Genomic DNA, 26,225 nt, shown 5'->3' on the forward strand with positions numbered 1-26,225 from the left:
CTAGGAATCATTAAGATTGGAAAGGACCTCTAAGATCATCAGTCCAATCATCAACCCAACACCACCATGCCCACTAAATCATGTCACAAAGTGCCACGACTACCCCTTTTTTTCAACACTTCCAGGGATGGTGACTCCACCACCTCTCTGGGCAGCCTGTTCCAATGCTTGACTGCCCTTTCTGTGAAGAAATTTTTCCTAATATCCAACGTAAACCTCCCCTGATGCAGCTTGAGCCCATTTCCTCTTGTCCTATCACTAGCTACTTGGGAGAAGAGACCAACACCCACCTCACTACAACCTCCTTTCAGGTAGTTCTGGAGAGAGCGATAAGGTCTCCCCTCAGCCTCCTCTTCTCTAGGCTAAACAACCCCAGTTCCCTCATCCACTCCTCATAAGACTTGTGCTCCAGACCCTTCACCAGCTTTGTTGCCCTTATGTGGACATGCTCCAGCACCTCAATGTCTTTCTTGTAGTGAGGGGCCCAAAACTGGACACAGTATTCCAGGTGCGGCCTCGCCAGCGCCGAGTACAGGGGGACAATCACTTCCCTGCTCCTGCTGGCCACACTAGTCCTGATAAAAGCTAGGATGCTGTTGGCCTTCTTGGCCACTTGGGCACACTGCTGGCTCATGTTCAGCTGGCTGTCAACCAGCACCCACAGGTCCCTTTCCGCCAGGCAGCTTTCCAGCCACTCTTCCCCAAGCCTGTAGCGTTGCATGGGGTTGTTGTGACCCAAGTGCAGGACCCGGCACTTGGCCTTGTTGAACCTCATACACTTGACCTCAGTCCATCTATCCAGCCTGTCCAGGTCCCTCTGCAGGGCCATCCTACCCTCCAGCAGATCAACACTCCCACCCAATTTCGTGTCATCTGCAGACTTACTGAGGGTGCACTCAATCCCCTCATCCAGATCATCGATAAAGATATTAAACAAGGCTGTCCCCAAAGCAGAACCCTGGGGAACACCACTCATGACTGGCTGCCCACTGGACTTAATTCCATTCACCACAAGTCTCTGGGCTTGGACAGTCAACCATTTTTTTACCAAATGAAGAGTATACCCGTCCAAGCAATGAGCTGCAAGCTTCCTTAGGAGAATGCTGTGGGAGACGGTGCCAAAGGCTTTGCTGAAGTCCAGGTAGATGATAGGCACAGCCTTTCCTTCATCCACTAGGCAGGTCACCAGGTCATAGAAGGAGATCAGGTTGGTCAAGCAGGACCTGCCTTTCATGAACCCATGCTGGCTGGGCCTGATCCCCTGGTTGACCTGCACTTGCCTGTTGAGTGTACTCAAGATGAATCACTCCATAATCTTCCCCAGCACTGAGGTCAGGCTGACAGGCCTGTAGTTCCCCGAATCTTCCTTCTGTCCCTTCTTAGAATCATAGAATCATAGAATCATCTAGGTTGGAAAAGACCTTTAAGATCATCCAGTCCAACCATTAACCTACACTACCAAGCCCACTCTAGACTAATCAAGGGTAGACCAGACTAAACCATATCCCGAAGTGCCACATCTACCCGTTTTTTAAACGCCTCCAGGGATGGTGACTCCACCACCCCTCTGGGCAGCCTGTTCCAATGCCTGACCACCCTTTCCGTAAAGAAATTTTTCCTAATTTCCAGTCTAAACCTCCCCTGGCGCAGCTTAAGCCCATTTCCTCTTGTCCTATCGCTAGCTACTTGGGAGAAGAGACCAACACCCACCTCACTACAACCTCCTTTCAGGTAGTTGTAGAGAGCGATAAGGTCTCCCCTCAGCCTCCTCTTCTCCAGGCTAAACAACCCCAGTTCCCTCAGCCGCTCCTCATAAGACTTGTTCTCCAGACCCTTCACCAGCTTCGTTGCCCGCCTCTGAACACGCTCCAGCACCTCAATGTCTTTCTTGTAGTGAGGGGCCCAAAACTGGACACAGTATTCCAGGTGCGGCCTCACCAGCGCCGAGTACAGGGGGACAATCACCTCCCTGCTCCTGCTGGCCACAGCATTCCTGATACAAGCCAGGATGCTGTTGGCCTTCTTGGCCACCTGGGCACACTGCTGGCTCATGTTCAGCCGGCTATCTACTAACACCCCCAGGTCCTTTTCGGCCAGGCAGCTTTCCAGCCACTCCTCCCCAAGCCTGTAGCGTTGCATGGGGTTGTTGTGACCCAAGTGCAGGACCCGGCACTTGGCCTTGTTGAACCTCATACAGTTGGCCACGGCCCATCGATCCAGTCTGTCCAGGTCCCTCTGCAGGGCCATCCTACCCTCGAGCAGATCGACACTCCCACCCAGTTTGGTGTCTTCTGTTTTCTTGTAGATGGGCATCACATTGGCAAGCCTCCAGTTGTCTGGGACCTCCCCTGTTAACCAGGACTGCTGACAGATGATGGAAAGTGGCTTGGCAAGCTCCTCTGCCAGCTCCCTCAATACTCTCGGGTGTATCCCATCTGGCCCCATAGACTTGTGAGCGTCCAAGTGGCATAGCAGGTTGTTAACTGCTTCCTCCTGGATTGTGGGGGCTTCATTCTGCTCTCTGTCCCTGTCTTCCAGGTCAGGGGGCTGAAGACCATGGGGATAACTAGTCTTTCTATTAAAGACTGAGGCAAAGAGGCATTAAGTACTTCAGCCTTTTCCTCATCCTTGGTGGCAATGCTCCCTCCCACATCCAAAAAAGGATGGAGATTCTCCTTGGCTGTCTTTTTGTTGTTAATGTATCTGTAGAAACATTTTTTATTACCTCTTACAACAGTGGCCAGATTGAGTCTGGTCTGGTCATTCACCTGGCCTCTCAGCTATGTCTTTATTACCCCATTGACTTGAACAGCATTCTGCACATATAACAAAGAATCAGATTTGGCCTGAGGCACATAGATCAGTAGACATCATTCTTTTCAATGAAATATTAGTATTTTATTTATTCCTTTAAGCTATTTCAAAAGCTAAACATCCAAGAGACTTGAATATTAAGTGTCTAATTCTGTTGATAAGCAAGACTCTTTAAATGACAGCATTCAGCTGTGTGAGAGATTCCTTTCATATTGTTCTCCTCATGAGTTTTCAGTTGTGGTTGACCGTCTGCCAGCTGGGAAATCCTACTCCTGTTTGCAGCAGCACTGCAAATTTTACTGGTGTTCATGAAATAAAATAACTTGATTTAGGGAGCACACTGAAAGCTTCGTACAACACTCCAAAATGTCTTAAATTAATAAATCAAACAGTATAAGGAATTTTTATTTTTTTTCCCCAAGAATCTCAGACCATTCACTATGAGTGAATTGTCATTTAAAATGTATCTGTGAAGCTGTTTTTTATATTGTGCCTCTCACAAACGGTGGAGGTGAGAGCCAGGTTAATATAAAGTACCTTGCAGAATTAATATTTTCATTTCTCTCTGAGACATGAAACCCTTCCAGCCTAAAATGCCATTTTCTTGCCCTGTGGTATCCTTCCTGGGATCCCACCAAAGTAAGAACTTCACAGATTCAAACATATCTCAAACTCTAGAAATCTAAAGGAAATTTCTAATCAGCTCATAAGTTATAGCTTTCACATGAATCTACAGTGTCTCTCTCTTTGGAGGAAAAAGCCACCAAGCCATATTTAACAAGCACTCTTTCACAACTCTCATACATGGTCACCCAGGCTTGATGGGAATTGGATTTTTGTTGCATCTTAAAAAGTTACTGCTTCAAGCACACAAATATTGATCATGAAACAATACTCCTAATCATAAATTAACAATTACCAAACATCTCCTTTATAGAGAGCCTACTAACACTCCAAATAAACTAACACTAAGAAGTCTAACCAATCGTCATCCTGTATAAGCCTGCAAATTAAGGAGTATTTATTTCTATGTTAAAAGATGATTACTTGAGATAGGATGGCCTGAATTAAAAAAAAAACCAATAAATCTTGCCTGGGTTTACAAATAGAATAACATTATTTTATACTAATTTGAAAAAAAAGGAATGCTTCCTGAGTGGCAGTAACATCCTCATTTCTCAGTGTCTTCAAAAATTAAATTATAACACTTGTTATAATTCCATTATACGTTACATTTGTACATTTCATATACATTACATTTTATTATGTTACATTTTAAAAGATAATTATTCCCATTTTCTTTCTCTATGCCACACACAGAATGTAGTCTTAGTAGGAGAAAATGGCAGAGCATTAATGCAAAGATTACTTTTCAGGATGGTGGACAATACTTTATAGATGGATAAGTGATGCCTCATCATAGTAGTGGCCTTTTGTAGAGGGCTCATTTTGCTTTGTGTAAAAACATTTTATGTTATTATTCCCATAGATAAAATACTTATCATTTTTTTACACTGTGTTTAAAAAGCGACTTTTCCCCTATATAAACTTCTGCCTTTATTTCATTTTTTTTAAAAAAATCACTACAAAAGTAGAATGCAATACCAATTTGGACATATTTCAAATCAAACACCATTATATAGTGTCACATTTCATTTTGTACTTTGAAATTATAACTTGATTAACATCATTGTACTAAAGCTTGTCCTGTAGTTTAGCTAATGCATTTAACACAGAAGCAGATCAAGAACAATGGGTAACATATGTATGACAGCTGTATTTTGCATCCCATGGATAAAATTTGCATAAGTGTGGGAGTTATGAAAGTCATGCAGCAGACCAAAACTAAATAAATGTAATCTTAAAATACAAAGATCTACATAAACTGTTATATTGGAATGGAATTTTGACATTTATTATTTAAAGGCTTCTGTCTGAAGTATTCTTGAATTCCTTCCCTACTGTACATTTACAAAATACAGCTGTACAACTTTACTGCAAAGCTGCTTCACGATGGACAGGTACTTGCTAGAGGATTTTTCACCACACTAATCCCAAATTATTGAAAGCTCTTCTAAAGATGTAATATAGATTTGAGGGGGCAATTTAAAATCTCCTGACCTGTTAATGACTGTTCCCAGTAAAAGCTCCTTCAACAAGACACAGAATGACAAGAGCAATGGTCCATTTTGAATTAATATTATGGTTTGCCTCTTTTTAATTCTTTCAGTGGAATCTCGGAGGAGGAAAAGATCAGACAAACTCCCACAATTTTCATTGCTCTGCCCCACCAACACACTACAAAGTACTACACCATTACCAAAGAAAATAGCACTGCAGTAACATGTTGCTAAGTTGTGCATGCTTGACATAATTCACAAGTTTTGGGAATTAGGATGGCTCAGGTGAACTCATAGCAGGATGTAAAACCACTGTATGTATCTATTCTGCCTAGCACTAGAGAAACATATGAAATTAGTTTGCCCGAGTCTATTTCATAAGGTGAAGAATACAAAGACCCATTAGAACTGATAGTACTTTTACACTAATGGTACTAAATTAAATGCAATCAAGTTACAGCAATTTAGCGAATTATCAGTCAAGGTGTGAAATAGATATGCTAGCTCAGCACAGTTAGTGTATCCCTTGCAACCACGCAAACATACACTTTAAGCTCACTTGGTAAACTTTGTGTACAATGCAGCAAAGAAAAATCAGTGAAGTCTCTTTAAAAGTGGGTTTTGTTTCCATGGCCCAGACAGTGTCATCTCTAGCCTAAGTACACATTTTGGGCAGAACAAAATCCCCAGTAAAATCACAAATCCAAAAGGGAGAGAGTAAACATGTAATAGACCTTAAATCTTACTAGGCAAAACCAAGACTTATTATGACAACTCAAAGCATTTCCCCACTTAGAAACATTCATACATGTTATTTTTTGCTGGAATTGTTGTTTGTCTTTAATTAAACTCACCTGAATGATAAATGAAATGCTAGAGGAAATGCGAGATTACTCATCATGCCACTCTCCTATAGCTTTTGCTTAAGACTGATTTTTATCAAATTAGAGTTTAAACTGAGTACAGAGAGAGGAGGGAAAGGTTTTTTCAAGAAAACATAGGTTTAATTAGCTTTAAATACACCAAAACAGAAACATTCTTTAGATTCACTGGTGCCTCCTACTATGATTTGTCTTTTGATATAGAAAATTGATGGTTCTTTGTTTCTAGCAATTTCTCAATGAATCTTCTTTAAAAATTAATTCTCTCTTTTAGTAAGATTAAGATATTTATTAATACTGTAAAATCATATATTTTTGGATAAAAGTGACAGTTTACTAAGACTTTTGTGCCTCCATGGGGTAATGGTGTTGGCAGCAGGGGGGCTGCAGGGGTGGCTGTTGTGAGAAAAGTCCAAGGGCTGCCCCAAATTGGACACAGCCAGTTCCAGCCAGTTCCAGCCAGCTCAAATGGATCCACCGCAAGGCACAGCTGAGCCCCTCCACCAAGATGGTGGCACCTCTGGGAAACTTATTTAAGAAAGGGTAAAACACTGCATAGCAGCTATGAGAGTGAGGAATGAGCAAAAGCATAGGCTAGACTAGACTAAACTAGACTAGACTAGAATAGAATAGAATATTTCAGTTGGAAGAGACTTACAATGATCATCTAGTCCAACTCATTGACCAATTCAGGGCTGACCAAAAGCTAAAGCATGTAATTAAGGACATTGTCCAAATACCTTTAAAACACTGACAGGCTTGGGGCATCAACAGCCTCTCTAGGAAGCCTGTTTCAGTGCTTGACCACCCTCTCAGTAAAGAAATGCTTCCTAAAGTCCAGTCTAAACCTCACCTGATGGACACAGCTTTGAACCATTCCCACACATCCTATCACTGGATCCCAGGGAGAAGAGATCAGCACCTCCCTCTCCACTTCCCCTCCTCAGGAAGCTGTAGACACCCATGAGGTCACCCCTCAGCCTCCTCTTCTCCAAACTAGACAAGCCCAAAGTCCTCAGCCACTCTTCATAGGACATTCCTTCCAGCCCTTTCACCAGCTTTGTTGCCTTCCTCTGGATGCATTCAAGGACCTTCACATCCTTCTTAAATTGTGAGGCCCAGAATAGCACACAGTACTCAAGGTGAGGCTGCACCAACGCTGAATAAAGCGGAATAATCTTCTCTTTCAACTGGCTGGTTATGATGTGTTTGATGCACTCCAGTATGAGGTTTGCCCTCTTGGCTGCCAGGGCACACTGCTGACTCAGACTGAGCCTGCTGTCAGCCGGCACTCCTAGATCCCTCTCTGCAGGGTTGCTCTCCAGCCACTCCTCTCCCAGTTTATACTTGTGCCTGGCATTACGCCACCCTAGGTGCAGAATCCAGCATTTGAACTTATTAAATTTCATCCCATTAGTCATAGCAAAATGCTCCAATCTATCTAGATCCCTCTGCAAGACATCTTGTCCCTCAAGAGAGTCAACAGCACCACCCAGTTTGGTGTCATCAGGAAACTTGCTAATGGTACATTCAACTCCTGCATCCAGATCATTGATAAATATATTGAACAGGACTAGTCCTAGAATTGAACCCTGAGGAACACCGCTGGTGACCGGTCACCAGCCAGATGTAGCCCCCCTTTGAGCCCTGCTATTCAGTCAGTTCTTCCCCAGAGCACCGTGAACCCACTCATCTCACAGTTGGACAATTTGTCCAGAAAGATGTTGTGAGGGACAGTATCAAAAGCCTTACTAAAATCCAGAAAAACTACATCTACTGCCTTCCCTTTATGCACTAGGTGGGTGACTTTATCATAGAAGGATATCAAATTAGTTAAACAGGACTTTCCCTTTATGAACCCATGTTGACTGTGCCTGATGATTGCATTATTCTTTAAATGCCTTTCAATAGTATCCAGTATAATCTTCTCCATAATTTTTCCAGGAACCAAGTTAGACTAACAGGTCTGTAGTTCCCTGGGTCTTCCCTCATGCCCTTACTGTAAATTGGAATAACATTGGCTAGCTTCCAGTCAGCAGGGACCTCCCCAGACTCCCAAGACCTTTGGCAGAGGATCGAGAGGGGTCATGCCGTAACATCCGCTACTGCCTTCAGTACTCTCGGATAAATTTCATCAGGCCCATGGACTTGTGAACTTTCAGCTGATACAGCTGGTCCCTTACAGTTTCAGTGGCCACAAAAGGAAAGTCACTCTTCCCACACTCATGGCCCTCTGACTCAGGGGACCGGGAAGCCCAAGGTCTATCAGTATTATTAAAGACTGAGGCAAAAAAAGCATTGAATGCCTCCATTTTTACTTCAACCCTATTAGTCAGATGACCATCGTCAAGAAGTATTGGTCCACTGTTTTCTTTAGAACTCCTCTGGCTATTAAAATACTTAATAAAGCCCCTGTTACCTGACACAACTCTGGCCACTTTCAATGAGATAAACAACCCTGCAGACACCAAGGTGAGAAAATGAGGAGGGTGAGGAGGTGCTCCAGGCACTGGGGCAGAGACTGCCCTGAAGCCCATGCAGAGACCAGCTGGAGCAGATGTCTACACTGCAGCCCATGGAGGACCCCACATTGGAGCAGGTGGATATTTCCTGAAGGAACTTCAGCCTGTGGAGAAGACCACGCAGGACCAGGCTTATCCTGAAGGACTGCAGCCCATGGGAAGAACCTACTCTGGAGCAGGGGAAAAGTGTGAGAAGGAAGGAGCAGCAGAGAGGAACTATTATGGACTGTCCACAACCCTCCATTCCCATTCCCACCTGTGATAACTGAGAAGGGGAGGTAGAGGAGTGGGAATGAAGGAGTGAATTTGAACCTGGGAAAAGGGGTGGGAAGAAGGTGTTTTAATTTGTCTTTGATTCTCACTATCCAAATCTGTTTTATTTGACAATAAATTAAATTAATTTTCCCCACATCTAGTCTCTTTTGGCCTTGACAGTACTTGGTAAGTGATCTCCCTGTCACTATCTTGACCCATGAACTTTTTCATCTTATTTTCTCTCCCCATCCTGTTGAGGAAGTGGACTGAGAGAGTCACTGGGTGTGTGTCTGGCAGCCAGCCCATGTCGGCCCACCACAGCACCTAAGTTACATAGCTCATTTTTTTAAAAATGTGGACTTTTATCTATCTCAAGAAAAATACACCCACAATAAAAACAGCAAAGTGGAGCACTAACAGCTAGCGAGTAACATGTTGGTGCAACAGTTAGCTGTGTTAGTTAGAAGGTGCTTCTTAGACATTTCTTTTGTCATATACATAATATAGGGGAGCAGAATGGAGTCCTCATAGTCCAGGAGGAAGCAGTTAACAACCTGCTATGCCACCTGGATGCTCACAAGTCTATGGGGCCAGATGGGATACACCCGAGAGTATTGAGGGAGCTGGCAGAGGAGCTTGCCAAGCCACTTTCCATCATCTGTCAGCAGTCCTGGTTAACAGGGGAGGTCCCAGACAACTGGAGGCTTGCCAATGTGATGCCCATCTACAAGAAGGGACAGAAGGAGGATCTGGGGAACTACAGGCCTGTCAGCCTGACCTCAGTGCCAGGAAAGATTATGGAGAGGTTCATCCTGAGTACACTCAACAGGCAAGTGCAGGTCAACCAGGGGATCAGGCCCAGCCAGCATGGGTTCATGAAAGGCAGGTCCTGCTTGACCAACCTGATCTCCTTCTATGACCTGGTGACCCGCCTGGTGGATGAAGGAAAGGCTGTGCCTATCATCTACCCGGACTTCAGCAAAGCCTTTGACTCAGTCTCCCATAGCATTCTCCTAAGGAAGCTGGCAGCTCATTGCTTGTATGGGCGTACTCTTCATTGGGTAAAAAACTGGTTGTGTTGCCGAGCCCAGAGACTTGTGGTGAATGGAGTTAAACCCAGTTGGTGACTGGTCACAAGCAGTGTTCCCCAGGGCTCTGTTTTGGGTCTAGTCTTGTTTAATATCTTTATCAGTGATCTGGATGAAGGGATTGAGTGCACCCTCAGTAAGTTTGCAGATGACACGAAATTGGGTGGGAGTGTTGATCTGCTGGAGGGTAGGATGGCCCTGCAGAGGGACCTGGACAGGCTGGATCAATGGGACGAGGCCAGCTGTATGGGGTTTAACAAGGCCAAGTGCCGGGTCCTGCACTTGGGTCACAACAACCCCATGCAACGCTACAGGCTTGGGGAAGAGTGGCTGGAAAGCTGTCCGGCTGGAAAGCTGCCCGGCGGAAAGGGACCTGTGGGTGCTGGTTGACAGCCAGCTGAACATGAGCCAGCAGTGTGCCCAAGTGGCCAAGAAGGCCAACAGCATCCTAGCTTTTATCAGGACTAGTGTGGCCAGCAGGAGCAGGGAAGTGATTGTCCCCCTGTACTCGGCGCTGGCGAGGCCGCACCTGGAATACTGTGTCCAGTTTTGGGCCCCTCACTACAAGAAAGACATTGAGGTGCTGGAGCATGTCCACATAAGGGCAACAAAGCTGGTGAAGGGTCTGGAGCACAAGTCTTATGAGGAGTGGATGAGGGAACTGGGGTTGTTTAGCCTAGAGAAGAGGAGGCTGAGGGGAGACCTTATCGCTCTCTCCAGAACTACCTGAAAGGAGGTTGTAGTGAGGTGGGTGTTGGTCTCTTCTCCCAAGTAGCTAGTGATAGGACAAGAGGAAATGGGCTCAAGCTGCATCAGGGGAGGTTTACGTTGGATATTAGGAAAAATTTCTTCACAGAAAGGGCAGTCAAGCATTGGAACAGGCTGCCCAGAGAGGTGGTGGAGTCACCATCCCTGGAAGTGTTGAAAAAAAGGGGTAGTCGTGGCACTTTGTGACATGATTTAGTGGGCATGGTGGTGTTGGGTTGATGATTGGACTGATGATCTTAGAGGTCCTTTCCAATCTTAATGATTCCTAGTTTTTACTTTCATTATAAATAATCCAGCCACCAAACCAGGAAACATGAAATTGCTACTCTTCCCTTAACTGGTTTAGTGGTGGACTTGGTAGTGTTAGGTTAATGGTTGGCCTGGATGACCTTAAAGGTCTTTTCCAACCTAAACGATTCTATGAGTCTATGATAATCAGTGGACACAGCTTTTAGTTACAGTACTGCATGCTAGCTGTGTCACATGACTTTTCTTTATTTATAGTGTAGACTAGATATTGCTTACCAACTAAGCACGTATATATTTGAAGAACATACTCATGAAGTTTTACTATATTCTGCTGATATAAATTTTTTAACTGGAATTCCAAAAAGCCCTATCAGAATCTGTTCAGCAGAACTTCTGGTAAAAAGGCCTGGTAAAAAGAGCTGGTAAAAAGTTTTAACATGGGCAACACTAGCTTTTGCTTCTTACACTTGTTCTGAAGGATTGTAGAAGCATTTTTGCCAACATAAATATAGGTGATGAAGAGATAGGCACCTTTCCATTAGGAAAAACAGATAACTAGCTGAAACAGGTCAAACTAAGGCTAGTCAAGAACAATCTCACTCAGGACTGAGAATTACATCCTAGGCTTGTCTCTTGGATTTTAAGTGTGGCTTTGTGTGATAATGTTACACCCTTATTTTGAAAAGCATGACTATTATTTCTTGTATACAATTTTGTTTATAGTTTGAGTATATGAAAAATGTTGTATAAAATATCTCTACTGTGTCATTTGGAATCTTTCTTAAGAATGCCTTCGAAGATGATAATTAGGAGAATGGCAACCCGATGATAAAAATGCTGATTAGCTGGCCTTGTAACTTAGCAGTGCAAGAGCTGATGTTCAAGGTATTGCTTCAGAAATTCATATCACTGGCAGTACACAAACCACCTAAACAAGGGTCAAATGGAAAACAGACTTAGCAAAGATACTTGGTCTTCAGAAATCCATGCACAGTTAAGCAGTTGTGTCAGCATTTATGCTGGTACTCAGCTGTATTTTTCTTTCGTTGTATCACCACCAAGATGTCCATTATATATATTATTATGTAAACACTCCTTCTTAGAATAGCTCACTTGGAAGGGACCTACAATGATCATCTAGTCCAAATAAATATTCCTGATATAACCTTTCAGAAGAATTGTTGCTTCTTATTCCCAAGTTTCACTTTGTATGCCTGAATCATACTGAGGAATGTTAAACTCTAAGTTTGAAAGAAAGGGTTAAGATATATCTATTATTTGCATTTGTGGGAAAGTGGCAAATATTTTAGTATCTTCACTTTGTGTCTTTATCATCAAAGTAAAGTTTGAAATAAATTGATCAGTATTTGTCACATTACGGTAATGTGTTCCCCCTCCATCATATCCCCCCAGAAGCAAGAAACTTGAAACAGATGTCCTGATTCTTTATTTTGAATCATAACTTCTCACTTCTATCGACCATGTCAGCTTAGAAAGTTCCAACACAGGTTTTGTGTGGGAAGCTCTTGCATTTAGGCATGTAACCACAATTCATGAAGCCAGTATTCTCATTTACTTCACAAAAGACACAGCCAAGAATCCATCAATACTGTATGTATGACAGGCAGCTTTGAGCCATCTCATGCTTAGATATTTGCTTTGACATTTCCTAATAAAAATCTTTCCTATGAAGACTCCATGGCATTTAAGAGGCCGAGGCTCAGATTCTTTTGCCAGGCCAACAAACATTATGCTACAAGCATCATCCTAATCCTTGTCAAAAGTAAAATACACCTTCCGGTCCCATCATCCTCCCACATGCAAAAAATCATTTGTTTATACTCAAAAGATTTTACTGGTATACAGCAATTCCAGGGCAGCAGCTGAGATTCGGTTCCACCATTTAGATTAAACCAACTCCTGAATGGACTAAAGTAAAAAAGCATTACTATAGTTATATCTGTGTTCTTTTTCTGGGGAGAATGACTGCTCTGATTAGGGATATGGGAGCTTTTTTTCACACTCATACCTGGCATAAGTAAATTAGTGACACCTTTTTAGCCCAAGTGCATGTCACAGTCTTGTGGCTGTATCAAGAAAGAATGTTGTCTTGCCTCATTTGAAACTAGTAGTGTTTCATTGGCTTGTCCCTTCATTTTTATTCAAAACCAGTAGTACTTTAAGGTGGAAGAAATAGTGAAATTGTAAGAGGCCTTGGAGATACGTGTCCGCCCCCTTGTATTGGCACTGCTATGAGTTCTCACTTCAAGGCACAATCAGCTCTTTGGCCACACCATCACCACATGCTTACTGGTCTGGTCAGTCTTAGTGTAAATTTCTTAGTGCACTTTTGAAGAGTAGGGACAAGGTGAAAGTATGAAAGAACCAAATTGGAGAACCAAATCTGTTTCAAATTCTTTGGGGGCTTTCAAGAAATGTTCACGCTACTTGGGGAACAGTTAGCTACTTTTATTTGCTGGCAAGTGTCCACTTCCTCCAGGGCAGAGCGGTGGATATTCATGCTTGTAATCAGTTCTCACTAGCTTCTGCACAGCCAGTAAAACACGTGCAGTGGAATTCAGGGGAGACTGCAGCAGTCACGTGAACACAGATATGACCAAAATGCAGATACACTTGCAAAAAGTTGGGGAAATGTTATGGATCATTATTGAGAGTAGTGTAGGACAGTGGGACAGAGAAAGCACTGAGCAGGAACATGACAAAGAATTATTTTTTTGTGCTAAGGGTGTAAAAAAGAATGAAACAATTTAATAGAGAGAGGAGGAAAGAGCTAGAAATCACACTCAGAGAAAATGGCATATAAAAACATACAAAATAGATGAGATAGAATGAGCAGCTCTTTCTCTTCTCTCACTTCTCCAGCTGTCAAACCCTTTTTTTGCATCTCTTCCTGACACATACAAAAATCACTGCCTATGATCCTTTCTCCCCTCAGGACAAGAGCCTAGCTTTTGTCCATGAAAATCTGATTGCTCTCTCAACCTTTTTCTTTTGTTATTGAACAAATAATGTCTTGAACTATTAAATGCCTCTAAAACCTTTCCAGAGTCTCTTGGGCATCTTCTTGTTTCAGAAAGATAGTTCTTGTGTGCATACAAATTTGTTTAACGGACTGACAGACCTCAGGCTATGGGATGCTTTTGTTTGGCTGTTACCATTGCACCTGACACAGTGAAGACCTGATTTGGACCTTGATCCATTTACTGTTCAGAAAACTTATATCAGAACAGCATTTCTGCTGTAGTAAAGGTTTCCTTTCTGTTTAAAAACAGACTGTTCTAAGAGTGATAAATGAAAAAACTAATTCAATGAAATTTTCTTTCTCACTGGGGACCACTGGAGACAGAGGTTCCAGAGATACATCCCTTCTAAAAAAATATGGCAATTCATAAAAACAAAGTCATAAAAGCTTTGCACAGTGAAATAATTTTTCTAATCACTTCCAGCCTACTCTTAGACCCCTAATATTTATATTACCTAATGCAAGTTAGCCAGTAGCTCTTTGGGGAGGCAATATTTTTGGCAAAACATTATTGACCTCTGACTGACTTGCTCTTGCTCAGGTTGTGAGCCAAAGAATCAAAATGCACATGTGAACAGGGGTTTGCAGTGTAGGACCCCAAGAGAAGGGAGCAGAGGCCAGTGGGCAGAGAAGTTAGAAAGTAGGGGCTATATCCAGGGAAAGAGGGTTTAGGAGAAAAAGGATGAAAGAAAATGTTTGTATGAGGCAACAATGAGATAAATGATTATTGAACATAGATGGCGAAGCCAGAAATTATTATGATAATCTAATTTAACCTCTTAAATAACAAATGTTATAAGATATACCAAAATTAATTCCAGCAGAATTAAAAGAGTTTGTTGATAAAAATATTCTGACTCTTAATTGAAATTTCCAGAGAAAACCAATGACAATTTCAAGGTACTCACTAGTTAATTATCTTCACTGTTAAAAATTAAACCTTATTCTATCAGTCTAAATTTGTCTTGCTTCAGCTTCCAGCCGTTGAGTTTTGTTACACTTTTGTCTACTATATTAGAGAACCCTTGATCAAAGTTTTGTTTGCCAGGATATACTTCCAGTATGCAAGGCAGTCAGTCACCCAGACACGCAAGCATGTACACCACCTGCCTTAAGTTTATCCCTTTTATGTCTTTGATAAACAGATTAAAACCCTCAACAGGGCCTGTTTCCAAATCTTTTAATCATTCTCCTGGATTTTTTACAAACTTTCTCCAATTTCAACCACCACCACTGCATTCCAGTAGTGCTTGCACCTATACTAAGATGATATTGCCCCCTAATTTTACACAAGATTTTCCTCTTTACACTTCGAACTCTCTCTTTTGAGAAATCATTAATAGCTTGTTATCCACCATGAACATTCAAATTCATTTCAAAGTTGTTTTTTGCCAGGCTAAAATTTCCCAGCTTGTCAGCACAATCTGCAAGTCTATGCCTTTAGCTTCATTAAAGTACCGCACAGAAAAATCAAGACTGCCCTCACATTTTGGGAGTGTGTGAGAGGATACTTAAGCACATACTGCATTATTAACAATGCCTTCATAATTTTATCTTTCTTATTTTCTCATTTTTACCTATAAGATCTTTCCACACTGCATCTGCAGAAAATCAATGGAAAAATCTTTCCTGAACTGGAAAAAAACCCAGCAAACCAGAATAGCATGCATTTACTTCATCCCCATTACAAGGCCTCTTTCCATTATTATTCTTATCTTTATGAAAAAATCCCATTGTGCTGAATTCTACCTATTTCTCTTTAACAGGTAGAGAACTGAAGAGTGGCATACATGTTACAATCACATGCCTGGAAAATAAGGGTAGAGCCAATGTCAGGTTAAGGGCCAAATGAGGGCCCACAGATTTTCCACCACAATATTTAGTTCTTAAGTCCTACTCAGGAACCCTTTTCTACCTTCTCCTCTTTAAAGACCTGTGTTGCTATTATGCCTCCAAGAAATGATCAAATCAAGGAATTATTTTCTAACTATGTAGAATGCAAAAGCAGTATTTGATTCTATTGTATATTTGAATCTGCTTTACTTTTCTAGGCTCAAAATCTTGTGTGCTGAATGGGACAAAATATGTACATAGGGTCAAATGTTACTGCTAGTTCAATCAATATTTTAACAGACTAACAGCATGGCTTGTTTAATTAGTACAGAAAAGTCTAATAATACCATTTAAACTACTACGCACAAAAAAAAAAAAAATAGAAAAACTTTCCTAATATTTACTTTTTTTGTGGTGTGGTGCTCACCCTTCCTGTATCCCTTTGCATCCTGAGGCTGATGGTTTCAGTCTTCCTAGAGAAAGGCGGGGGTGGGGGTGGGGGTGGAATAGTAGGGGATAGGAACAAGCATGCCGAGGTCTTTGCTGGGAGCAGTATGATGATCATGACGGGGATTTCTTTCTCTCTGATCTTCCACTTGGGACTACATTTATATGTTTTTTTCTCATAGCCCCTGTTTCCCTCTCAGAGTCTCCCATCTAAAGCCAGAGAGTGGCACAGTTGCCTCCCCAGCCTCAGCTCCACACCAGGGATGCTGTTTGTCACCCACTGACTCCCTTCCTTGGCCAGGACAGTGCCATGTTGAGGATCATAAGAAAAGCTAGAACAGGAGAGCCCATAGGCACTGCTCCTCTTGGCAACTGCCAAACCAGGCTGAACCCAGCTGTGGTCACAGCGAGCCTGGATGTGCCCTGAGACCCTGCACTGCCAGGGCAGGAAAAGGTCTGCAGCTTTTTACTAGTCATGTCAAAAATCACATTTACTGGGCTACAATTGCTTCCTGACCCATTTTTAGATATTACCACAATATGGATACATAATAATCTGTGGGAAACATATATGTTCTCCTAAGAAATGCCTATGATGCTGAGGGTGAAGGAAAAGGAAATAAATCCTAACTAATGGACACCAAAAGAAAGTAGCATATAGCACTCAAAAACGTATGATATAAGAAAACCACAGGATCTCCTCACCAAAGATATTTGGGAGAGAATGTTTTCCATGGGAAGGGCTATAGACTGATACACGTCTCTTTTATTTCAGACTTACGTTATCATCAAGAAGAAAGCACTTTGTTCTTGCTCCCCTTTTCTGAATATTAAGCCTACACTTCACCTCTTTAAGCCACAAGTTCTAGTAAAGTGATGTCACAATAAATCAGATGCAACACAAGCTGTTCTGTAAAAGTGGTCTGGCTGCACAACTTACATGGGATTGCTATTTAGTGGTAAAAATTTGATTTAGCCTGAAACTATTTTTAGCCAATTCCTTCTCATTATATGCCTTTGAGATTTTAGCGAAATTCTTCCTATTGGTATGCCTGCTTAACTCTCATGAGAAGACAGAGGCCTTGGCAAAGTTGGAATGAAAAATAAGTGTAATATTATCTGTTTAAATTTAATTTATATTTATTTACTTAATCATATCTTTTCTACTCATAGTATAACTTCCATTGTATACTAAGTAGGCCTCAGTACTTACCCAACTTTTTCTATGGAAATAAAATGTGTTTTTAAGTCTGTATGCACATATGCAGAAGCTCAGCCCTTACATAATTTCAGTTGAATAACACATAAAAGTCTCTGATCATTGAGTATATAAACAATGAAATGCCTCGACAATGCTGTATAAACTCAGTTAGGTATTAGCAAAATCATTAATTTAAATGCCCATGTTACTGTATACTTCAAAAGATAAATGTTATTGTCACCTTTTCTGTAAGTTAGACAGTAGTATTGCAGAAACATAGCTGAGAGGAGACCCATTAACCTTGAGTTAAATGAGGCAGCTTAAACTTGTAGAGTGAAATATCAGAAAACAAAAATCATGTAAACATAGTAAAACCAACAGCCTTAAATTTACTTGATCAGGTGATGAACCCTTTGGCTATCAAGACCTACAGAATATTGGTCCTTATTTTAAAGAAAGAGATAATTATTTTGTTAAAAGTCAAACTTTCTATAATATAATACTTTTTAATATGTATATTCAGTTTGTAAATAAATATTTTAGACAAGCTGGTTGTTTCCATTTGAAAGTTGCAGGAGGGCATGTGTCCCCAGAGCCGTGTACTCTTCCAGCTGTATTTGTTGATCCAGTAAAAGATGCTCTCTCTTCCCATGGAGCTTATCTTGCTTATGTCCTTAAAGCGCCTTGGCTATAATGAAACTAACATTAAATTACAATGGATACTTTCACTGTTCCTGTTGGTGTCCTTATTTTTTTCTTTTAAAGAAAAGGGAAGATAGACCAAGGGTAAAGACACTTGATCCTGAACTGAGAACTCCAGGCAGCCAATGCAACATACTAACTAGGAAAATACTTTGAGCTGGTTCAAGGGGAATATGAAACATAGAAGCATACCTGAATCCGTTTCTCCTCATGCTCAACAAACTGAGGGTGTAGTCTGTGACTAGTTTCAGCTAATGCAAATTTATCCCCAGCTATACACCCAGTTCCTTCTGTGGTGGGTTAGCACACTCCATGTATAGAGGAATTATTAGCAGAAAGCGTGTTTCCTTCAGAGCCTGCTGAAGCAGTGGCCCTTTCCAGAGAATTTAGTTCAATAAGTGATAGGAAGGAGGCTATGTCTCTGTATTTAGTCACGATGAGGTTTAGCGGAGGACTGAGAGACTTAGACGCTGGTCCTCACTCCCAAGAATATTTGCAGATTTTATCCAGTATCTATTGACTATACATACCAAAACAATCTTGAAAGCACAGGTACGTTCCCCATTTATCAGATGGATTTTTTTAACCATTGAATGAAAGAAAGATGCCTTTCCTGCATTCTAGTTTCTCCTCTCAGTGCCTTCTTCTAACAGCATCAACTAGAGCAAGAAATAGCTAACTGCTATAACCATATTAGCCACAAAAATTACATCTGAGCTGTTTTTTGATAACTTTTCATGTAGCTATAAATAAGCCTTAATTTTTGGCATTTGCAATGATTCTGTTCAAAACATAAAACTTTGAATCTGATACAATTCCTGAAGCATAAGATTTCACCTTGAAGATCTTAAATAGCTCACATCTTAGAAACCACTTTTTTTTTCCCTTATGTCTTATAACAGCCGAGCTTGTCTGAGGCAACTCTGCTAACACTTTCAGACATCACAAAAGAACTGGAGGAAATACCTTTTTTGTAAAGGGTCACAAATTTCCTAAGCCACAGGCTTCCTGACTTTCAGACGTGGGAGAATCATTTAAAGTGGAGAGCAGCTAATGCACCTCCTTCACTGTGACTTCTATTTGCATGTGCCACTTCCCCTTCTACTTGTGATTATGCAACATCTTTCTGGCAATTGTCAGCGAGGGAAACAAATATAAAAGTATTTGTGTATTTTTAGTTGTCTAGAATGCAATGATTGTGCTGTCACTTTTGCTCCTCGTTTTGTCTCCCACGCCCATCTGTTCTGTTCCTCTGCTGCATCCTCTACATGCTTCTTTGCCACCTGATTCTCTCACCACCTCTTCTCTTCAGTGAACTGGGAGCAAGGAGAGACTGCCATCTGACCTACGAATTCTCCACAGACCACTATCAGATGGTACGCAGGCCACAACCTAAGGACTGTAGCTCTTTTTTCACTTATTCCAGGGTTATTTCAGAGCTTACTGATTTGAGCTTACAGTTTTTAGCAGAGTTTTAATTTACCTCCAGACAGATATACTGGCTTTGTAAATCTGCAGCTTTTATGCTGAAAATCTGTTGAATTGTTTATGTCCACTTCATGCATTCATCCATGAACATCTTCAAAGAAGAAAGGCTCATGCCTCATTTTGATAGGAGATTCCAGACCACAGGAAAGTAATACTGTTAATGTGTGTTAATTGTGTTGTAGATTTCTTTCTTATTCTGTGTTGTCTATGAATTTTAATTGGATTCCTGAACCAAGGCTATTAAACCAGTTGTTGTGTGAATATCTGACTTTCAGATATCCTTATTCCTTAGATATTAGTCTCAGTCTATTTTTGTATTCCCACAACCCTTATTAGTTTACAGGTGTATATGATCACCTTGAGTATCTAAAACAACCTGTGTCATAGATGAGTGCTCAAATGAAGAGCAGACTTCTGATCCTTCTGTCCTCTGTGAGCATGCCAAAACTGCAACCATTGTTATGTCTAACCTGTTTTTCTTTATTGTTGAAGTTACTTTGAGTTTTTTGTTATTATTTTTGTTGTTCTTGAACAATGACTAGTACTGTGGATATAGGCATATACTGTATTTATTGATATCTCAGTGTTTTGTTTTCTGTGGCAGAGAAATGAATAGTCTTTCCAGTGAGGTTAAATCTGCCTACAATCATGGTATGCATTTTTTTTAAACATTTTTTCAAAAAAAGCTCAAGCACTTTAAAATTCTTCTTTAACATCTTAGTAAAAGTTAAAAGAAGGGTTAGCTCTAGCTAAATAAATTCAGACATCTTTTCAGTCTGTATTCTCATAGTTGTAAGGACTTGAATGCCACCATCAGATTTTCAGTGATATACATTGAGAAACAGAATTTAAAATTTTTGTTTTCACTTTCAACAAAGCAGGTACACAAACTGGAAGGACACCAACATATCATCAGGTGTTTTGTGAACAAAGTACTATTCTGTTTGCAGCTTGATCCATGCTTTTTTTCCCCTATCTTCTTCAACGAAAAAAGAAAATATTGACACTTTACATTCCTTCAGTTTTGAGTTATGTTGGAGTAGCATATATTTTGGTGATGTGTACTTGGAAAATAATTGGGGATTTGATGTGACAATCACTCAAACACTGTGAAAAGAGCACATACATATATGTCTCAGACAAAAATTTCTTTAATAATTTCTAATTATTAGATTTAATGGTCTGAGTATTGAAATGACAGCACTGAATATTTCAGGCAAGAAGAGGGGAAAGGAGGGTGGAAAATTACCTTATTCATGCAGAAACAGCAACAGCAGATATTACTGTCTCATTTCTCTTTCTGCTGAGAAGCCACATTATATAAGTGAGAAACACTCCTCAAACTGCTTTGCCCATTTAGGTGTGTGCACAAATGTGTGTATGTGTTGCTGCATATACATGCACTTATATAAGTTGTCGTAGCGAAAAACATCATTCCAAATAAGTCCAGCCATTTCTTTCCGTATTATCTGTGTTTCCAATAGAATCCTCTAAGAATATTTTTGTGTGGCTAATTTGGAAGACTGGGGTACTCCTTCACAGTGAGTTGTCTGTGCAGTGTGGTATATGCTAACCTTTCCCTCTTGAGGCCTGGCATTACTGTTTTGGCATAGATAAGGGAAAAATGCATCATATTAATCCTGCAGAAACATCTGCACCAGAAGCACTTTCATGGTAGCTGAAGGTATACAACCGCTTCTTTAAAATAATACTGCTAATTTGATTTCTATTGCAGAAAAGTCTTTCCTGAATCTAGAAAACTCTCTTTTGAAGAATGAGCTAGCATATGAGTGTTCTGCCATGGCTTTGCCCTCTCTTACTTTTCTTTTTTTTTTTCCCAAAGAAAACCAGCAAATTCATCTTACTATCACTATTCATCCATTATACTACATATTTACCACTTCCATCTTACTAAAATTGAAGTATTATTTTCCTGGGTGTGTAAGCACAGGACTCTGTCCTTAAAAAAGAATTTTTATTTTTTTTTTTAAAAAGGATAGAGTGTTAATCTGATGCACTGAAAGAACAATAGGAACAATAAAAGAGTTACAGAGCTTCCGTTGAAATGATGAGTTCTTCCTTTACCCTGGTGTCTCTTTGTAGATAATAGGTTTTTAAGAACTCCAGTTTTTTAGTTATAGTTCCTAGGAAATTTGTCCAGCAGGCCACAATGTTCAAGACTAGATTTAGCTGGAGTAAATATATCAAAGAAAAAGCAATACACTTTAAAAAGATGTATTATGTGCAGTATTTAACAGGAAAATAGTGTGCCTTTAAAAAGACATTCCAAGTTCTACCTACAACTGTTTATGTGAGTGTACTTGCAAGTCAGCCAATGGGCTGAAAGTCCAAAGGGCCTGAGTTTATAGAGGGAGTTCATTTACCAAGGGGAGGATATGATTAGATTCAGAACTGACCACACCATTTCATAGACTTGCATAAGGTTGTACAATGCACAGATTACTAGCCAAGTGTACAGCAGAATGGCAGGTGGCTCTACTCACTTCAGCAAAATTAGCAGTTATGTTGAAGTACCTTTAAAAATTTGCTCATGTGGTTTTAAGAGAATGTGTTTACTTGTTTGTTTTTGCAATCAGCTGAAGCTGTGAGAAAGAAAAAATTATGTGGGATATATTTTCCCACATTTTGGGTCCATATTTTAGAAAGAGATAAGAATATATGTATGTTTTCTTCACTGTATTTAGTGTTTTAGCCCAGCTCTGGTTTGGCTTGCCTTGGGGAATAAGGAATAGGATCTGCTTTTGACAGAATAAGATTAGTGTGTTCTTTTGTTGTGCTCACTGTGCTTGCATATTTAAACTTGAAGCCTAAGTGATTGACAAAGTGAAAGGAATCTAAGATCTAGTTACAAAAGAAAATATTTAAAGCAGAAATTATTAGCTCATGATGGTTTTTAAAATATGCTTTGGAAACTAGAAGAAAAATATCCAATTCCTTTGGCTATCATTCACTTACATTTTTCCCAGCAACTTGGCAACACAGAGTATTTGCTTATTTAGTAGAGCTGTATGTTACCCTGCTTGTTTTAAAATCTATTAATCCTATTGATTTTGGTCTGGATCAGTCAACCATATCACAGGATTGACTTTTTAAAGTAATTTTCATATTAATTCAGTGTCCCCTTTTAAGATCATTATGGTGAAGTTTAACAGAGGATTCTTAATTAAGGAATGCACTTTTCCTAGGCACTAGAGTTAGCAGTTGTTATTCTACTCAAAGCAGTTTTCATAGGTATTCATAGCCTCACAGAGTGGACAAAGACAGTTTTACTTCTAGTAATTCTTCTTAAAGTTGATTTGGGGAGTTAGGATTATGATCCATGCCAAGGGAGAATCCTCAAATATGCATTAAACAGACTTTTGCATCGGATCTGAAGGCACAAGTGTCATAGAAGAGGTTCCTGTAAAAGAGTTAGGCTACTGGGGGGAATGGGACATCAATTATAAAGAGACAATTGCTTTCTGCTAGTGTGTGTACATTTGTGTGATGTAAGGTACACTTTCATATATGTGTGTGAGTATATATACAATCTCACTGGAAAAGTAAATTCTATGGGGAATATTTCAGGGGCATATAAAGGCCATGTAAAGATGAGCTTTGAATAAATCTGAACCTGCTTCAGTTATGCTATCAGCAGAGTGTTTGGGCAGCTAGCCAGAGGTCACTGTTATCCACCAGGATTGGAACCACCTACTGAAGAGAGAGCTTATCTAATGCAGAAGGTTCCTCCTTCTCCCCAGGACAACGCAAGTATGTCTGACTGAAAATTAGCCTTCATTTTATTTTATCTGAAGCATTATACCAGAGGAAACTTTGCTTACTGTACCTGCTCACTTCAGAAACTTATCAGACAATATATCACCACAACTTGAATTCCAAGTTAAGAGGCCATTCTTTGGGTTGTGCCTGAAGTCTAGAAGCCTTTCTTTCTAAAGGAATAGGGATATGAAGAAAGATGGCTGAAGTATGTGACAGTGACACAGCTGTGTATTATATGCATCTAGAATCCCAAATGTGGAAAATCTACCATGGCAGGAAACTACAGCAAGTTGCAAATAGCAGCAATTTTCTGCTTCACAATACACTTAAAGCAGACTGGAGATAGTTGGTTCAGGTCTTTTTGTTAAGGTAATGAATGCCAACATAAAATTTACGGTAAAATGGGATAACCTGATTTGTACAGCCAGCCTGTATATTAGGTTCAGGAATGGCTACGTATCAGGGATGCTGTTTTCTCTGTTTGTACTTTTTGCCCAGATCCTTACAGAATTCAGTCTTCTGTGATCCTACACAGAGTGCATATGTTTATGTGAGTCCTTCTAGAAGATTTTAAACCACTTAACTGGATTCACCCACTTTTAGATTTGTCACAGATAGCTCACTTCTACCAATAGCCTAGATATCAACAGCTAGCACAGTGGAGAGAGTCTTGGTGCCCATATTAAGGAAAAGATAAAGTGTGAATTCAACCCTGATTAGATTTAAGCTTGACAGAGATGTTATAATTGCATCTAAGTGAGATAAAACTTCATTTGGCATTTGCTTCTTGTTAGACAAATCCAAACCCCACTCCAATACACATATCCATAGGAAAACCACTCTATTCTTCCGATCACAGAACTTCTATTACACTTCTCATTGTTAAAATTGCAGTGCTCTAAGGAATATATCAGTTTCACTGCTTTTCATTCTTGCAAAAATAGGATCTGAAACTTAAATTTTCCCACCATGCAGCAGAGAGAGAAGGAGAAATTACATCTCTCATACTGCAGATTAGCAACATGCCTATTAGACTGAGTTGGCAGCAGTGCTTTAGGTCTTCACAGAAATCCCAGGCAGGATTAAAATAAGAGTTTAAGCTGTCAGGTTTGTCTAACTATATGCTAGCTATATGCAGTGAGCATATGCTTGAGGCATGGTCACAGGAGTAAGATGGCTGAATAGGTAGACAGTCAGCCTTTCTCCTTGTATCTGAACTTGGAGGATGACTCCCTTGTGTGGCAGACCAAAGCTATTTCTCAGTTAACTCTGTCTTCCAGGCATGACAATTCCCACAGCCCCCGGGTCTTAGGGGTGGCATTAGGATGAAACAATACTGCAGCAGACCTTCTCTAGTCAAGCAAATGGTGGATTTATCTCTGGAGACTGGAAGATAATTTGTTCATGTTTTTTGCCTTTTTTCCACTTAGTGCTGTGAATTCTAAACAGAAACATGAGTAGAGAAGTACCTTACTCTTTAGTTTCTCACTTAGAGTTTCACACTTGGAAGATACTATGACAAGTTTGTACTGTGGCATGAAAGTGTCAGGATCACAAAATTTACTATAAATATCTAGTAAATATATCTGGTAAAAACTGTTTGCTTTAAATGCACAAAGGGAAAAAATGAAAGAAAGTCTTCTGTGATTTTCAGGAGTTTATTTTCCCTGCTATTTTCACAGGCATGCATTTGAAAGTTCAAACTGCCACTAAATGTAGCCAAACTGTCAATGCATGTGTCTAACATTACACAGCTCAAACTTGATACTCTCGGGTAACTTGGGGTTCTAATTATATACTGACCTAAATTTTTCAAAAGTGATTTTAGATGTTTCTCTTGGGATGCACAATTTGAGGCTGTTTAAAGAGACCAAATCTTTATAGGTTCAAAATGCCTTTTGTGTGCAATTATCTGGACCTTTTTAAGAAAAGAAAAATTAGGAGGGTTAAGGACTTACTGAGGCCTGGCATTCTGAAATTTGTATTGGCTGAAAGTCATCCTTAATTTCTTATGAATATCATCTGGGGCAAAGTGCTAGAGGAAGCCTCACGCCAAAGGCAGTAATTGGGCTGAACTGTTAAAGGCAAGAAAGCATCTATGATTGCAAGGATGCTGGGAGTGACCTAAACCAGGAGGGATACACTGTTTTACAATATTTCCAACTGAAGGAATTTTACACATCTGGGTAGCAGCAAGGAACCCAACAAACGCCAAAATAATACCAATTAAATATCTCACACAAAACCTGTAAACTTAAAACCAAATTCCTTCATTTGGGATTTTATTCCCTTGTGAAAATTAAAGTTATACTTAATCCTTCGTGCATATAGTGCATGTCAAATTTCAGCAAAAGATGTTTTCCCAAAAATGTATTTTTCTCTGTTTGAATTGCACAGAAGCAATTTGAGCTACAACTTAAAACCAACCAAACAAAACACCTTTGGCCTAAAAAAGGACAGAGACTCACATCCTAATATAACTTGAAAAAAAATAAGAGTAACTGAGGAAGAGAGTGGTTATGATGAAAACTGAAATTCAGACAGTCAGCCTATGCTTCTTTAATACTTAGGCATTTTTTCTTATTTCTCCATTAAAAAAAAATAAAGGATATTTTATCAGTCACTTTGTCTTGCCCTATTCAGCAGATAAATTAAATGGTGCATTTTAGCCAGTATTATTTGTTCAAATACATATCTTCACTATGTTATTTGATCTGAGTATAATGTAATCACTTTTGATTACAGATATTGCTATCATCTGTTATGCGTGTAATTAATTAATCACCATTTAATTCATTTCCTATTGTAATATATCAGATGTTATCATGTGATACCTTGTAGTGCCATTTTCTATTAACTGGATTTGGTGTTGTGAGCTGAAATTTAACCTTTAAGGATCCCATCATTTGAAGTTATCTCTAGAGAGTCTTAATTCTCTACAGAGTTGTGCTACAGATAATTCAATCTGCTCTACTTCATGTTTGTGATATTAATTATTGCATATGAAAGATTCTTTAATTCACTTTGCCTATAG

This window comes from Pelecanus crispus, chromosome 2 (assembly GCF_030463565.1).
Source record: "Pelecanus crispus isolate bPelCri1 chromosome 2, bPelCri1.pri, whole genome shotgun sequence".
In the NCBI taxonomy this organism is placed as follows: Eukaryota; Metazoa; Chordata; class Aves; order Pelecaniformes; family Pelecanidae; genus Pelecanus; species Pelecanus crispus.